The following is a 15324-nucleotide window of genomic DNA, read 5'->3' as shown; positions in this document are numbered from 1 at the left end:
TTATAACTTATAGACAAGCATAACAACAAAAGCATCTCAAACAAAATACTTTGGGAACAAAACTGCATATTTCAGCTCAATGAAGAACATCGAAAGACAAAGTAATGTTTTACCTTCCTTCTTGTTCTAATCTGTTATGCACGCAACTTCAAGAAGTGATTTAATGATCTCTGATCTCTGTTGCAATAATAAAGCTCATAGTAGACCAACCAGGGGCATTAAAACATAGAGACAGTCTTCTTGCATAAAGAAACAAAAGAAACACAGCATTGCGGACTATAATAAAAAACATAGTGAAAAAGAAACAAAGCATGTCAATTTCACATAGAAGGTACAATCAGCACACAGCTAGGCTCCGCAATCAAGGCTAACTTGAAATGATGAATTATAAAAAAGGAAAGAGACTCGCACAATATGCACCACTGCTCTGTCTAACAATACAAATGCAGCTGTAGAACATGACTAAACTAATAAACTCAATCGAGATTTATTGAGCTATCTGGAAGCAAACATTTGTTAAATTTAAAATTAGCAATATTCAATATTAACGACTATCAAAATTAATTTGCAAGGACCAGTCATAGTTTAAGAATACGCTGTTTCACTTATCAGGCAGAACTTCCAGGGCACTGCGATCTAGAAATTAGGAGAGACGATCCAGAGCCTTTTTTGGTTCAATAAGGGTCACTGCTAGTCTACTTAAAATAACAGAACTAAATTGATCATTCTGGGCCACTATTTCGATATGTATGTATCCAAATTATAGCTTTGGATCAAGGTGCAAGACAGGATCCATAATTAAGATGAACACACCCACTCAACAAGGATAAGGACCAAGGCATCCAGTCCAGTGTCACTAGTATCTTGCACAAAAATTCAGTTTCTCTTTCAACAAATGCAAGGTCATCTAACATTAGGTATGGGCTTTGGAAATGATTTGGGAATAGAGAGAACACGATATAAAGATAAACCAATAACAACTAAAAAAAGATAAAACAATTACCAGACTTTAACTACCAGGCCTTCCACAGAGACAGTTTGCAAAAAGTCCCAAAAGCTCTTTACCAAAAATACATCCATAAAGAAATATTAAAATGTTTCAAAACCAGTAAATTGAACTCCTTAAAAAAGAAGTATATTTGCAGAAATTGATAAAAAAAAAAAAAAAAAAAAAAAAGAAAGAAGAAGATCAAGGTCAGCAGTTCAGATGATAAAAGAACCCTCCAGTTTGATCATTAATAACCTCCATATTTAAGATCAAAGCACCCACTTGTCAAGTACAAATAATAAGGCATGCAGTCCAGTGTCATTTGTATCTTGCAACAGAAAAATGGTTTCCATTTCAACAAATGCAAGGTCATGTTTTTTTTATTGGCATCGAGTGTTCGGAAACAGCGTCCCAACTAATCATGGGAGTGCACAGGCCCTTGGCAAGGAATTTCCCACAAGTGCACCTCGGGCAATTCAAGGAGAAAATCCCCCAATCCAATGGCCCCTAGAGATTGTTTGCACCCAAGGGGATTTGAACCTTAGACCTAGAAGGAGCATACCCCCAAGCCCACAAGGCCTTTACCACTTGAGCCAACCCTTAGGTGTTATAAATGCAAGGTCATGTAACATCACATTTCGGACTCTGGACTTATTTAGGAACAGAGAGAACACAGTTTGGTCATTATAACCTCCAACAAGAAAACTTATCATGGGTTGGGTCAAATACCTGTAAGCCTATGTAACAAATCTAGTTGCAGTGCTCAGAATGATTAAAAAATTGTTGGAGTTTTATACTAAAACAATAATGCATCACATCAAGAGATAAAGCCAACAATAGTGGCGAAGAAAATCTCCAGAAGGACACTAATAGTCACATATTCCTAAATTATATGTATTTGTGGAATTGGTATGGAAAAACTAGATATATGCAAGAGGAATCTATTATTATTAGAAACATTCCTGTGATGAATTTATATCAAAATGCATAACTTAACAAAAATTAAATACAACAAAGATTCAACTTTCCCATTTAAAATAAAACTTTAAAAAAAAGCTTAAAAAGTAGTTTTTGGTGAAGAGATACACCATCATGGCAGTTACTTGGAAACAATTTAAAACTTGGCAATAACTTCAAAACTTATAATGGAGTGTATTAATGAGCCACAAGATCACCATCCATTTACCACTTTCCATTTAAGGCTACAATGATCCATTTTACGCTGTAAATAGATCTAAGCATTCAGGAGACTCATCTATCCAATGAAATTAGGCATCGCTAATGTATACAGAATATAGGCAAATAATTCCAAATCACCGAATGTTTTCCGGTTTATGTAGCTTCTTGCAATGAAGATACTAATGTCAATGAACTTATCAAAGAAAATGGATGTTTCATTTATTATGCAACATTGAAAGTGAACCAAACTTAGTTAGCTATGGAAAGACTTCAACCAACTAAGACATACTGAATGTCACCTATTCAAATTAGGTGACCCAATAAGGATTTGCCCTATTGAGCTAACGAGCTAGAGGAAACAAGCTACCCTCATCCAGAAATTTATGAAAAAGGAAATGTGCCTGTGCCTAAAACAATCCTTGTCCAAAATATAATTGTATAAGGACTAGAACCATATAAAGACTCATAATTACTAGAAAGTATTCTCTACACAAATTTCAAGTTCTCCCAGGTTTGAGATCTCATGATTCACAAGAATTTTTACTCGTTGGATATCTCTTTGAGTTCCACCCGAGTAGCAATCACAATTCAACCGCTGGCATGCGCCTACACCATGCATCCACACTGATACAAGGTATGTGGCATGAGAGAGGCATATCATGGGCTGAATGGATACATTGAGTTGGGGTTCAAGGGCAGTTAGCAAGAAGTTTCACCTTGGTGTGGATCAATTGTGGCTTCAGACTCATGGGCTTCTAGAGTGAAGACTAGAGTGAAGCCTTAGTAGGCTGTGAGCTTGCTTGTGTGGCATGGTGTGGTTGGAAAATGGGTTTGTGCATGTGGGCTGTTGCTTGGCAAAGTACGGGTAGTGATGATGCATCTAGGTTGATAAGCTAAGGAGATGGCTTGGGCAAGGGTTGTATGGTTCAAGTTGAGTATAGGAGGGTGGTGAATGTGATTCCACATTATAAGGATTCTAAGAGTCATCATATTAAATATCAACTAGTCTTTTTGGATTATAGCGCATGCGACTAACACTTCCTTGGACAGTCACAAAAGGTATAAGAGGCAATCCAACCAAAACTTTGTGTCTAGACCCATGTTAACCATATGGAATGGTCTAATGAGGACATAAGAGAATTAAGGAGGGAGATTATAATACCCTATATTCAACATTAAAGGATGGTAGATAAGATTCCACATTCGGACCCCTACCACCGTCACCAACAAGACCAATAGGCTCTGACGACTCCTTTGAGAGCACTAGCATCGGTCCTCCCTCCCGGCGACCAGGAATTTCTTAGGAAACCTTTCTTTTGGTTTTTCGATGCAGATCTGGTGTAAGCCTCAAAAACACCAACTCTACAATTTACTCCCGTATAACGACGCAATTTGATCATGGGAGATGATCTTGTGATTTGGGATCAAAGGATGAAATGCAAGACACAAGATCATCTCAGATGGAGGTGAAAGGTAGGTTGCTAAGGGGATAGAGGATTGCTTAGAACTCCTTTGTCATGATGGATTCTTCAGGGAGCTAAGAAAGGGCAATGGAGTTTTCATCATTAAACACCATATTAACGCAAGAGGCAGGTTTATGCAAGTCTCAGAATTCCAGAATGGAATGAGGAAAGGTTTGTTGAATATCCCTAAAAGCGCAAATGGCATTGGATGGAAATGTTTTGTGCATTCCATTTGAAGCATCACAAAGTCCAGAGTCCCTAATGCAAATAGAGGGGTGTTCGTTGATGGAAAGACAGTGGGAAGGCCTTTCTTGGTCCAAGGAGTCTTGTGCGCCTCGGTGTTAAGGTCACCGGTGTGTATTCCGGCTGAGAGTAGTCCTGCGGTGGAATGGATGCCTCTACTGGGTGTTTGAGGGCAAGAGAAGTGGAGGGGGTCTTGTAGGCTGTCAGAGCTCAATTGATGGGAGTTATGGAGTATGTGAGAGATCTGATAATTAAAGTGGATTAGGAGCTAGAGCTAGTCCTGGGTTTGGGTGGTCGGTCGAAAACAGACGAGGGGGGTTTGAAGGCCTCAAGTTCGACGGCATAGGGCACCTCAACACCATTATAGATAGGGTTTTCGAAAGCTAGCATTACTGTTTATGCCGATGTCACTCAGGTCATCGGCACATTACTGTCTAACTACCCTCAAACACTAGATGCAAATGGGGTTGGTAATTTTTTCCAGGGTTCATTTTTAGTTGACGATGGGGGGTCCTTCCAAGGTTTTGAGTACTTTGGAAGAAGTGGACGAGCCTCTCTCAGAAGATTAAAAGGGTGTAACAGAAAGTAATGCTTCACCGCTTGTTTAGGGAGGCAGGGATGAGCCTAGCCCTATTTGTTCTATGCCTCTTGAGGGAGCAGTAGGGTCTAACAAGGTGGCACAGATAGGGTCATCAAGGGATGGCACACCTACAAGCCATGTTCTGGTCAATGGAACGACGACATCTGCGCTGGAGGTGAAGGAACCTTCAATGGTGACAACAACATTGGACATAAACAATATAGTTGTTGAGGAGATTCGGGATTTGAATGCAAGAGATGGCGGGGAGGAAATTATGGGTTTGTCATTGGTGCCTTGTAAGGAGGAATGTTTAGGGTCGGAAGTGCAATTGGGAGTTGTGTCTAGGGAAAATATTGCTATCTTGGTATCTCTTCCTCTGATAAACAATATAACAGGTTCCTGATTGCATTGGGTTCTGCATAAGGTTAACGAAATTCAGTAGTGTGCGAGGCTTTCATACGAGGGATGCAACGTTCGATTTGCAATGTGCGGGGCTTTCATAATGAGATTTAGCACTACAATTGAGGCGGGCCACTCGCTTGACACCAAATCAAGATTTAAGAAAAGCAGGGAGTTAAAGCTTCTTTATTGGGCAATCAACTACAACACTAAGGGAGGTAATTCGAGTCGAGGGAAGACAACAAAGAGGGCATATGAAGCTGCCCTCGTATAGGAGTTTCGGGTTGGGGTTGGGGTTATTTTTTTGATAAGTATGTAAATAGGATTTAGTCAAGATTGGGTAGGACAAGGAAGATTAGAATGTTTAATTGATGGTTATTTGTTTTAACTTTAGTTGGCCTAATATCTTGGTGGTGAACCTTAACGTAAACCTTGGTCGTTTCAAGATGGTCACTTATTGAAATTCCATTAATTTAGTGTAACTTGTGAGGGTATAATTGTCAATTGTATGTAATATATATTGTTGAACATCAATGAATAATAGCAAGTATTCTCTCTATGTTTGACTACATGGTATCAGAGAGTTGAGTAGTTGGTTGGTGGTGGTTTTGCGACGGCGTTAGTGGTGCAGTTGTTCAGCTAGTGGTGATTAGTGGTGCAGAGGTGGTTAGTGACAGTTAGTATATGCTTCGGCTGCCAGATTAGAGTTCACCATCGTTGTATGTGCACTCCAGTGGTTTTTCTTTTCATCTACAACAGCTGATAGGATATTCAAGGTGTTTTCGATGCTTTTCCAATGTCATCTCTGGTACTAAGCACTAGAGTCAAGCTCCGTTCTCTTTGCACCCCATTCAGTTTCCTGTCGTCATCAGCTGCTAGAAGACCAATTTGTCACTGGCAATGTTGAAGTCTTGGAGTGTTTGGTTGCATGTCTAAACTAGCCAATCCTTGAGTGCGAATGCCCCCAACCTAGTGGCTGGAGTAAGAGCTTATTCCTATCTGGAATAACACCTATTTGGTAATGAGAATACGGTAAAACCAACTTCACTTATCCACATTTAGGATTACCTAATCCATGTTTAAGGTTAGTTTGAAGTCGGTCGATAATACCCGATACAAGCCAATTTCTAAGCCAATACGTGCCTGTTGGCTGTTTCAACTGATACAAAGCCGAAATTTGGTACTTAAGCTGGGTTTCTATTTTTTCAGATTGTGTTTCTTGGTTTTTCATCCATATTTCATATTCTGTGTGGATTTTCTATCTCTCAAGTTGAATTGTGATATTTTTCAGCATCCATGGTAACTAAATTTGAGTCACTGTCACTTGCACCAAACTTAATATGCCTATGACTTCGGTGAAGTTTAATGGAAAGAACTATATGCTGCTGTCAAAATATGTTGAAAAGTTTTTGAAAGGCAACGGTCTTTGTATCCACTTGGTTGATCCAATGCTTGACTCAACTAGTTCTACATTTGCTCAATGGGAACAAGAAGATGCTCAAATCTTATCCTTGATGCTGACTAGTATTAAGCCTAATATTTGCACTAGTTTGATATATTTTTGGAACAAGATATTTTGGGCCTGGAATAGTATTATTCTCAAGTGATGAAAAAACGCGAAGAACTGAAAATGTATCAACCTATCACTTCTAATGTTTCATGTATGCAACAACAACGTGAAGAGTTCAATGTTGTTTGGTTTCTTGTTGGCTTAAAACCTAAGTATGAGATGGTGCGTTCTCAAAATTTGGCAAGTCCACAGCTTCCCTCATTTCCTAATGTGTTGTTCTGACTTCGACGTGTCACGTTATCTAGACAAAGATCTCACTTGTCTTTTGATCAGATTAATCAAATTAATGAGAGATCCACTTTGATTGCCTCCTATGTTGCCCTAGTGGGCATGAAGGCCAAGGTGATAGAAATGCACATAGGGGCATGATGCCAAAGGTAATCGAACTCAAGGTTGTGAATATCGTAAGTGCACCCATTCTAGTCGCACTAACCATTCGGTGGACTATTGTTGGGATCTACATTGTAGACCATTCAGGTCCACTAATCAAGTCATTTGCCCATCAACGAGCTCCAACTTGACTCAAGATATAATTAGCATATCAAAGGATGAGTATGATCAACTTTTGCCAATTCAGGTATAGCGTCCGCATGTCTTGTCTCATTTACTCAAGATCCATGCATTATTGATTCAAGAGTTAATGAACATCTGACCAGTTTGCCTTATTCCTTATACTACAACATCTTCAAAGGGTGTTACTCTTGCTAAAGTTACAGGCATTGGATTCACTAAGCTTAATGATTCTATATCCTTGTCATATGTTCTATACGCTCATAGTTTTCCCTTTAGTTTGTTGTCCATTAGTAAAATTATTCAAAATTTTCAATGTTTTGTGACCTTTTATTCCTCTGTATGAATTTTTCAAGATCTCAAAATGGGGAAGAAGATTGGTACGGGGCATGAAGCGGGTGGTCCATATTACTTTGATGTCAAGCAGTCACTCACTCAAGCCCTCACATCCTCATCATCATCTACTTTTGAATGATGTTGTGCCTTGGACACCCCGCTCTTTCTCTTTTGAAACATCAAGTTAAGAATCTTAAAATTGTGTCTTTCTTTCCTTGCAAAGCATGTTAACTTAGCAAACACCATCGTGTCTTTTGTACCCTCGAGCATCTAGTCATTTTGAATTGGGTCACTCTGATATATGGGGGATCAACCAACATTGTATCAAACAAGTTTCAGTATTTTGTTACATTTTTTTATGACTATTCTCGTATGACACAATTGTTTCTAATGAAGGCACGATCCTAACTTCTTTCTATATTCAAAGTCCTTCAAGAAGAAATTAAAACTTGATTTAGATAAAAAGTTCAAGTTTTGCATTCTAACAATGCTAAAGAATATCAATCTAGTGTCTTTGCTACTTAAGTAATAAACGAATTGTTTATCAAAGTTCATGTCCTTATACACCCCAACAGAATGGGGTGGCTAAATGCAAATATCACCATTTGTTAGAGGTAACCCGAGCACTTTTACTGCACATGCATGTTCCTAATTTTGGAGTAATGGTGTTCTTACTGCGTGCCACCTTACTAACCGTATGCCTTCATCAGTCCTTGATGGTTCTTCTCCTTTCTCCATCTTTTTCCCTTCCACACACTCATTTTCTCTCCCTCAAAAAACCTTTGGGTGTATTTGTCATGTTCATAACCTTGGCTCAGGCTTTGACAAGCTTGATCAGCATGCTACTAAGTATTTCTTTGTTAATTATTCCCGCACTCAAAACAGATATCGTTGCTATAGTCATATTCTCATACGCTACTTCACGAGTGCTAATGTCACCTTCTTTGAGTACATACCCTCTTTCTCATACACATTATCGATTGTTGAGTGCCTTCCTTTGTTCCTTTACAAGTGCACTCATGTCGCTTGCGACCCCTAGCTCCTATGCCTCCACCAACATTGTCTCCATCTTCAGCCTTGAGTTACCTAGTGCTTCAAACTCTCCACCTATTGCTCTCTGAAAAGGTACTCATTCTTGTGTCACTCAACAACTGATTAGCCAACATGTCTTTCGTCATGCCTTATCTCCATCATTCTCACGTTTCACTTCTCAACTTTCAAAACATTTGTTCCTAAGATAGTTTAGGATGCTTTAACTGATCCGAGATGGCGAACAACTATAAAAAAATAAAATGGATGCTCTTCACCATAATGGGACATGGGATCTGGTTCCCCTACCACCTAGTAAACAACTTATTGGTTGTAGATGGGTACATATAATCAAATTTCTTCCTAATGGTTCTGTGGAATGTCTAAAAGCCCACTTGGTTGCTAAGGGTTACATTCAAACCTATGGCATTGATTACGACAATACTTTCTCCCCGGTTGCCAAAATTTCTTCTGTTCGAGTATTGATCTCTCTTGCTGCTAATTTGGCTTCGCCCTTATTTCAGTTCGATGTTAGAAATACTTTCCTAATGGTGACTTAAAAGAGAGAGTTTATCTAAAGCAACCACCTGGTTTGTTGCTCAAGGAGAGTATCGTGGTACTATGTTCAAGTTGAAAAAGGCATTATATGATTCGAAACAATTTCTTCAAAACATGGTTTGGGAAGTTCTCTAATGTTGTATTGCATTTGGTCTTCATAGACCATTCGGTATTTCACCTACATAGTGATGCAGGTCATATCTTGTCGGTTGTATATGTAGATGATATTGTAATTACTGAAAGTGACTTAGCTGAAGTTGCTAAACTGAAACAATTTTTACATGATCAATTTCAAACAAAAGACTTGGGCAAGCTTAGATACTTTCTTGGAATTGAAGTTGGAAGATCTAAAAAATGTATTAACCTATCTGAGAGAAAATATGTATTTGACCTTCTGAAAGAAACTGGCATATTGAGTGCATGACCTATTGATACTCCTATGGACCCAAATCATAAACTCTTGAAAGAGGAAGAAGTGTTGTTTGAAGATCCAGGTAGATATCAAAGACTTGTTGGAAAACTGAGTTATCTTTACTATCACTAAACCTAGTATCTCTTACGCAATGAGTGTAGCGAGCCAATTTCTACAAATGCTCAAGGTCTCACATTGTGATGCTGTAATCCATATTCTTCGTTATCTTAAGGGAGCTCTTGGCCTTAGTTTGTTGTGCATACCAAATTGATATCTTAGAATTGAAGCTTTTTAGATGCTAATTGGGCAGGATCTCCTTCAGATAGAAGATTTACTACTGGATATTGTATATTTGTGGGAGGTAACTTGGTTACATAAACGAATAAGAAGCAGATCGTAATAGCTCAGTCTAAGTGAACTAACATGGTTGCAACACTTTTTTCAAGAGATTGGATTTTCAGCTCATGTCCCTCTTCAATTATTTTGTGATAATCAAGCTACAGTTCACATTGAGATTGATTGTCGCTTCATTTGAGATAAGATATTGAGTGTTGACGTTTCTACACCCTTTGTGATGGCTTCTGATCAACTTGCAAATATGCTTACTAAGTCATTGTGTTATAGTCGGTCTATGTCCCAGCTTGAGGTGGAGTGTTAGAGGACATGGTTGTAATTAGTGTAACTTGTGAGGGAATAATTGTCAATTGTATGTAAAATATATATATATATAAATATTGTTGAACATCTATAAATAATAGCAAGTATTCTCTCTATGTTCAATTACAAAATGAAACATACAATGGTGAGACCCCTGTTGGACCAAATTCCAATGGTTTCAAGGTGTTATGTGAGGTGGCACAAGAAGTTATGTAAGAAAAAGGTCGTAACACTGCAGCTTGAAACAGACAAAGTTGTATAGGGTTGTACAATTGAGCATTTTAACCACATTCATCCACCAATTAGGAGAAGAAATGTGATCATCTTAGTACTTCTACGAGCTTATAAAAAAGTACATTGATATAATTTGAAGACATTAACAACTCAAATCTAAACTCTACAAAGTAAAAACACATTTTTAAAAATTAGACCAAATGAAAATTGTACACATAATATTTCAAGTAAAACTAAAGGCAGGAAAGACCTCAACACTCTTGCCTGAATCAAACGGCAAGCATAACCCTCAATAAAGGATTAGTATTTAATCACATGACACAATAAAGGTATAGGGGAAAATACCAAGCATTATGTTAGTTCTTTTTTTAAAAGTTACCAAGCATTACATTAGTAACACAAGGATTCAGCACTATTTCTCAGGAAAAAAAAGAACAACAACAACAACAAAAAATAATAATAATAATAAGCTCACACTACACACCCAAAAGTAATCGTGTTTAATTTTTATCTTGAGGTCTCTACACGATTGGAAAGCAAATACTGCTTGATACTTTTTTTTTAACTTCTTGACCTTGTGAATCTTTTATATTATATTTGCCTTCGAGAGTTTCTCTTGTATTCGACCCGTTTACTAGGGTTTCCTCGGCTGCAGCTTTTTGATGAAATTTATTTACTTTAACGAAAGAATATATCATTCTTGAAAAGCAATGAACATTACAAGTTCACAAAATGTGTACATGTTAACGAAAGCAATTATGTGTTGTTCATCACAACTTGTTTTTTGATAAGTTTCATCACTTGTTAAAATGGAACATAAACATCAATAACTATAATCTCAGCGACCAATCTTATAGAATGAAATGGAGTTGATTTAGATTAAAAAATAAAAATAAAGATTTCATATACTTTTAAAGATCCCAAAAAACTCGATTTGATCTTCAATGAAGATACCTTCTTTTCAGAAAAAAAAAATTAAAAATTAAAACAAGATTTGATATTTTTTGTTCATAATTGGAAAACATAAGAACAGCAACATATGTTCAATGGTTTTACCTAGCGCCATTTTAATTTCTTTGTTTTTACATTCAACATATATGCTAGGATCATGTGGGATGACTTTTAAGCAAGAGTAGGAATATCATGAGTCATGCCTAGCAAGCTGGTGGACTTTCGAACAAGTTAGAAAGGCCTCCAAGGAAATCCACAAGTGACAACAATCTGGAAGATGGCTCCAATACATATGCATTGCCGCATTTGGAGAGGGAGAAACGATAGAATTTTTGAAGACCGCAAGAGGACAACAGATGAGCTGAAAGCTTTCTTTCTAAAACCTTGTTCCTTAGGGCAAGGGCGATAGATTTTAACAGGCAAAATGTCCATGAATTTCATATTCCAGTTGAAAATCCTACTTACGTATTCCTCATGTATACGTCCTCTTGGGCTATGCCTATTATCTTATGAATAAAATTTCTTGATTACGTATAAAAAAATGTTCAATATGTACAAAAACCCACGCATAAAAATTCCTCGTCCAGTGGCTTTCTTGACTTCATTTATATTTTTAAAAAAATATTCGCATCATTCCAGAACAACCCCAATCAGCAACCCAATACATACCACAATCCCACGTAGTGAACCAACTAAGCCTACCCCAAGTATCCCATGTATTTGGTAGTCCATGTTCCCAAACATACCATATCCTAGGTAAGCTTCCCATACAATATGCTCACTTGCCCCTCCATCTCCCAAAAATGTATTCAAAGAAACAACTACTTCACACCCCTAGCTCACCTAAAAACAAAACACAAAAAAAAAAAAAAAATTTGAGATTATAGTACCACTATCATTATTATTTACTGCCATGGGCGTTTTGGGTGGGAACTGTGGAATTTTGTTGGCGTTCACACAAATAAGATGATAGAGACTATGGTACCACAATCATGACAAGTACTGCCATGGGCACTTTGTGTGGCAAGTGTGCAAGTGCAAGTATGTTTGTATTTCCATCTAATCATGTACGTGGATGTATGATAAAAAAGACTACCAAATGATGCAACCAATCAAATCGAGTAATCAAGTATCTTCCTTGTTCAATTAAACGCGAGGGGGCCAAAAAAGTTTGGTTCACAATATTTTATGTGGTTTTCCCTCATAAACTTATCTGAAAGACCCATAATTATTCATACTGAACTCCTAACCTGCAAGTATGATGGTCTCCATGAATAAAATCCATAAATCATAGCAATGGTACAAATCCTTTTTCCTCTAAGTAATAGCAATGATAGAATCGTGTAGAATACAGTCTAATAAAGCTTGATAACTGGCAGCAAGCCGTATAGCTCGTGACATAGGATTCCACATATCGGTGAAAGAAAATGTCAATTTTCAAAAGAAGTTAAAGCTATAAAGGGAATGACCCAGCAAAATAAAAGCTAACTATACCATCCAACTAGACATACACCGGAAAAAGAAGATATAAAAACTACCTCAACCGAGCAAGAGAGAGCAAGAATCGTAATTCGCACCTGATGGCTGAAGACCGCGGTTTGTGCTTTGAATCAAAATCCGCTTTCTTTTAACTATTATCTGAAAAGATTCCAAATCGTAAAATAAGTGAACGCAGTTGTTTAAAGATATCTGTTGCGGAGTCTATCTAGACAATAACATTTTTCAGTGAAAGTTTTGCAGCTATAAATGTCAAAAACAGAAAGTAGAATGGGAAATTTATTGAACAGCTAAGTTAGCTAGGGCTAGCAACGTGTCTGTGATAAGATTCTCAGGTTTTAATTGCCGTTATAATCCCGCAATTTCTCGGCAGCAAAGCGCATCCTAAATAGAAACTATCTCCAACTCTCATAGCCATCTTGTTCCCGCGAAAATATATGCGACGTAGAAAAAAGAACAAAACCAAAATCGAGATCTTGTAAAACCTTCTAGGAACAAATTACGACTAGAGAACCCTCGTCCCTCGTTAAGCGAGAAAATTCGCCGCAAAGAGAAGCCGTGCAAACCCAATGACATGAGAGTCGCAATCTCAGGCCGACAAATAGGATAGCAATAGGTGGAAGAAACGGAGAGAAAAATAAACGAAACACGGAGGGAACATGGAACCCGGTCAGAGACGAAACAGAAGGAAATTTACCCGAGAGAGCGAAAAATATCCCAGCATGGAAAGGCATTCCAACAAGTATAAGGGATTTAAAAAGCTGGGGATGCCCCCACTAGATCTAAGACGTAATCAATCACTCCGGGCAGCTTTTTCAGTTCTTAACTTTATTTGCTTTCCCTTGCTTTGATTCGCTATTTTTTTAATTCAAGGTTGCTCGTGTTCTCTAGATCGTATTTTTTTAATTTAGGGAGTTGTTATAGCCACTGCCTCATCGTAGCAAACAGGCCATTAAATAATAAAATTTTATTGCGTATAAATAAAATTGTATATTAATTTATATATAAATATTATTTATTTATATTTAAAATTTATATTAATATTATTTTTAATATAATCTATTTTTTTTAATTAATTATATTAAATTAATACACATATTAATATACACTTACAATTAAATTTTTCGTTAATAATATCACGACGAGAGAAATGGCCAAAGTAATATTCGTTCGGTCAAATTGGCTTCAAGTCAGCTTCGCGAGCCTCGTGCTTGAGTTGTAAATGGTCTGAGAGACTCTCGTATTGAAATGCTGACAATGGTCTTTTTCTTTTCTTTTTTTTCTTTTTCTTTTTTCGTGTTCGTATAGACCCCAACTCAACGTACAGAAGACGTACAGCGTTACATTTTTTTGATCTTCTAATCAAGCAAACTTTATTAAAATAAAAATTAATACAAGTTAGAGACAATAGAGTTTCCCAACAACGTTGCATTGATCAGAGCGGAACTACGTAACCTTTTGAAGCCCCATAATTTCAAAATCTAAAACGAAAAAATTAATGAGATCTTTTTATAAGATAAATTCTCTCCAAAATTATACTACAATTTCCCTAATTGCATGTTATATATTTATCAGAAGGTGGTGTTTTCAAGTCTTTCTATTTTTATTTTTTTGTGATGAAATTGTAACTTTGAAAATATCTTGAAAATTGTGGATCTGTGTAATTTTTATTTTTATTTTTTTTAATGATACCTAGTGTTTGGGAACAACAATCCTACTAATTTTAGAGTGCGCAAACTCTCCACAAAATTTTTTTTACAAATCCACCTAGAGCAATTCAAAAGAAAAATCTCTCAAACCAATGGTACTTGAAAATTATTAACATTCAAGAAAATTTGAGTCTTAATTCTTAAGGAAGCCTACCACCAAATCTAAAGTCTTTTACCACTTAAGCGGTTAAGCCAAACTCCAAGGATTACAGATCTGTGTAATCTATTTATAGGATGGTAAAGCTATGTGCTTTTATCGAGTTCTACAACATATTTTTTTATGATGGGGAATCAACCCGTGCCTAAGCCCCTAGGACTCACCTATACATGAACCTAAACCCGAGTTTTACAACATTCAGAACTGATTTCTCATTCCTCTTTCTTTTCATTTAGAAAAGAGATTTTCTTTCCTTTCACTTTTTAATTCCAAGTTTTTTCATTTAATAGCGCATTAAGAACTTCATGAACTCACTATAAGAAATAGGTTTGTTCATGGTCACATATTTACAACAAAAAAATAATTTATTACGAGAATAGATCATTTATTCATAGTAAATATCTTACCACAAATAAACATTTTTGGTACAGTACTATAAAATATATTATTTCTGATTAATAAAATGCATAATAACAAAATCATCACAAATTAGACTAATCAATTTCATGATTTAATAAATAATAATAATAAAAAAAAAGGATTAACGAGAGAGAAGACTACCTTATTTTATGGCTCATACAAGCCCAATTCTGGCAAATTTTCTACCCATCGCCCTTGTCCCAGCTTCCAGTGGGCGGACGTTGTGTGGCCTTGGCCATCCATATTCAAAGGAGGGCACCATATTTCCTTGCAAGTTTTCGATCCGAATCCTCACCTGACTCAATCGTTTGAGTTCGTAGATAAATAAGAGAGAGGGAAAATAGGGGAAATAGTGCATATGAAATTGCATTCAAAAAAATTTATAATATTATACAAACAAGCAAATCAATTCCAATATGGATTGAAATATAT

The 15324-nt window shown here is 36.8% G+C and overlaps 1 long non-coding RNA gene across 26 annotated transcripts in view; it reads right to left on the bottom strand.

Annotated features, from left to right (window-relative positions):
• Positions 1–15324, bottom strand: part of LOC122317348 — a 35960-nt gene that overhangs the window by 11065 nt on the left and 9571 nt on the right. For 21 of the 26 annotated variants that reach the window (XR_006244448.1, XR_006244437.1, XR_006244444.1 and 18 more), the window contains 3 exons: positions 15034–15187; positions 12687–12747; positions 114–177 (listed from right to left, as the gene is read on the bottom strand). This is a non-coding gene — a long non-coding RNA (uncharacterized LOC122317348). Of the gene's footprint in view, positions 1–113; positions 237–12686; positions 12748–15033; positions 15188–15324 lie in introns of all 26 variants that reach the window. The other 5 variants (XR_006244426.1, XR_006244436.1, XR_006244438.1 and 2 more) reach the window with 2 other exon arrangements.

This window comes from Carya illinoinensis, chromosome 7 (genome assembly GCF_018687715.1).
Source record: "Carya illinoinensis cultivar Pawnee chromosome 7, C.illinoinensisPawnee_v1, whole genome shotgun sequence".
NCBI lineage: Eukaryota > Viridiplantae > Streptophyta > Magnoliopsida > Fagales > Juglandaceae > Carya > Carya illinoinensis.
This window is presented reverse-complemented; position numbering and strand designations above follow the sequence as displayed.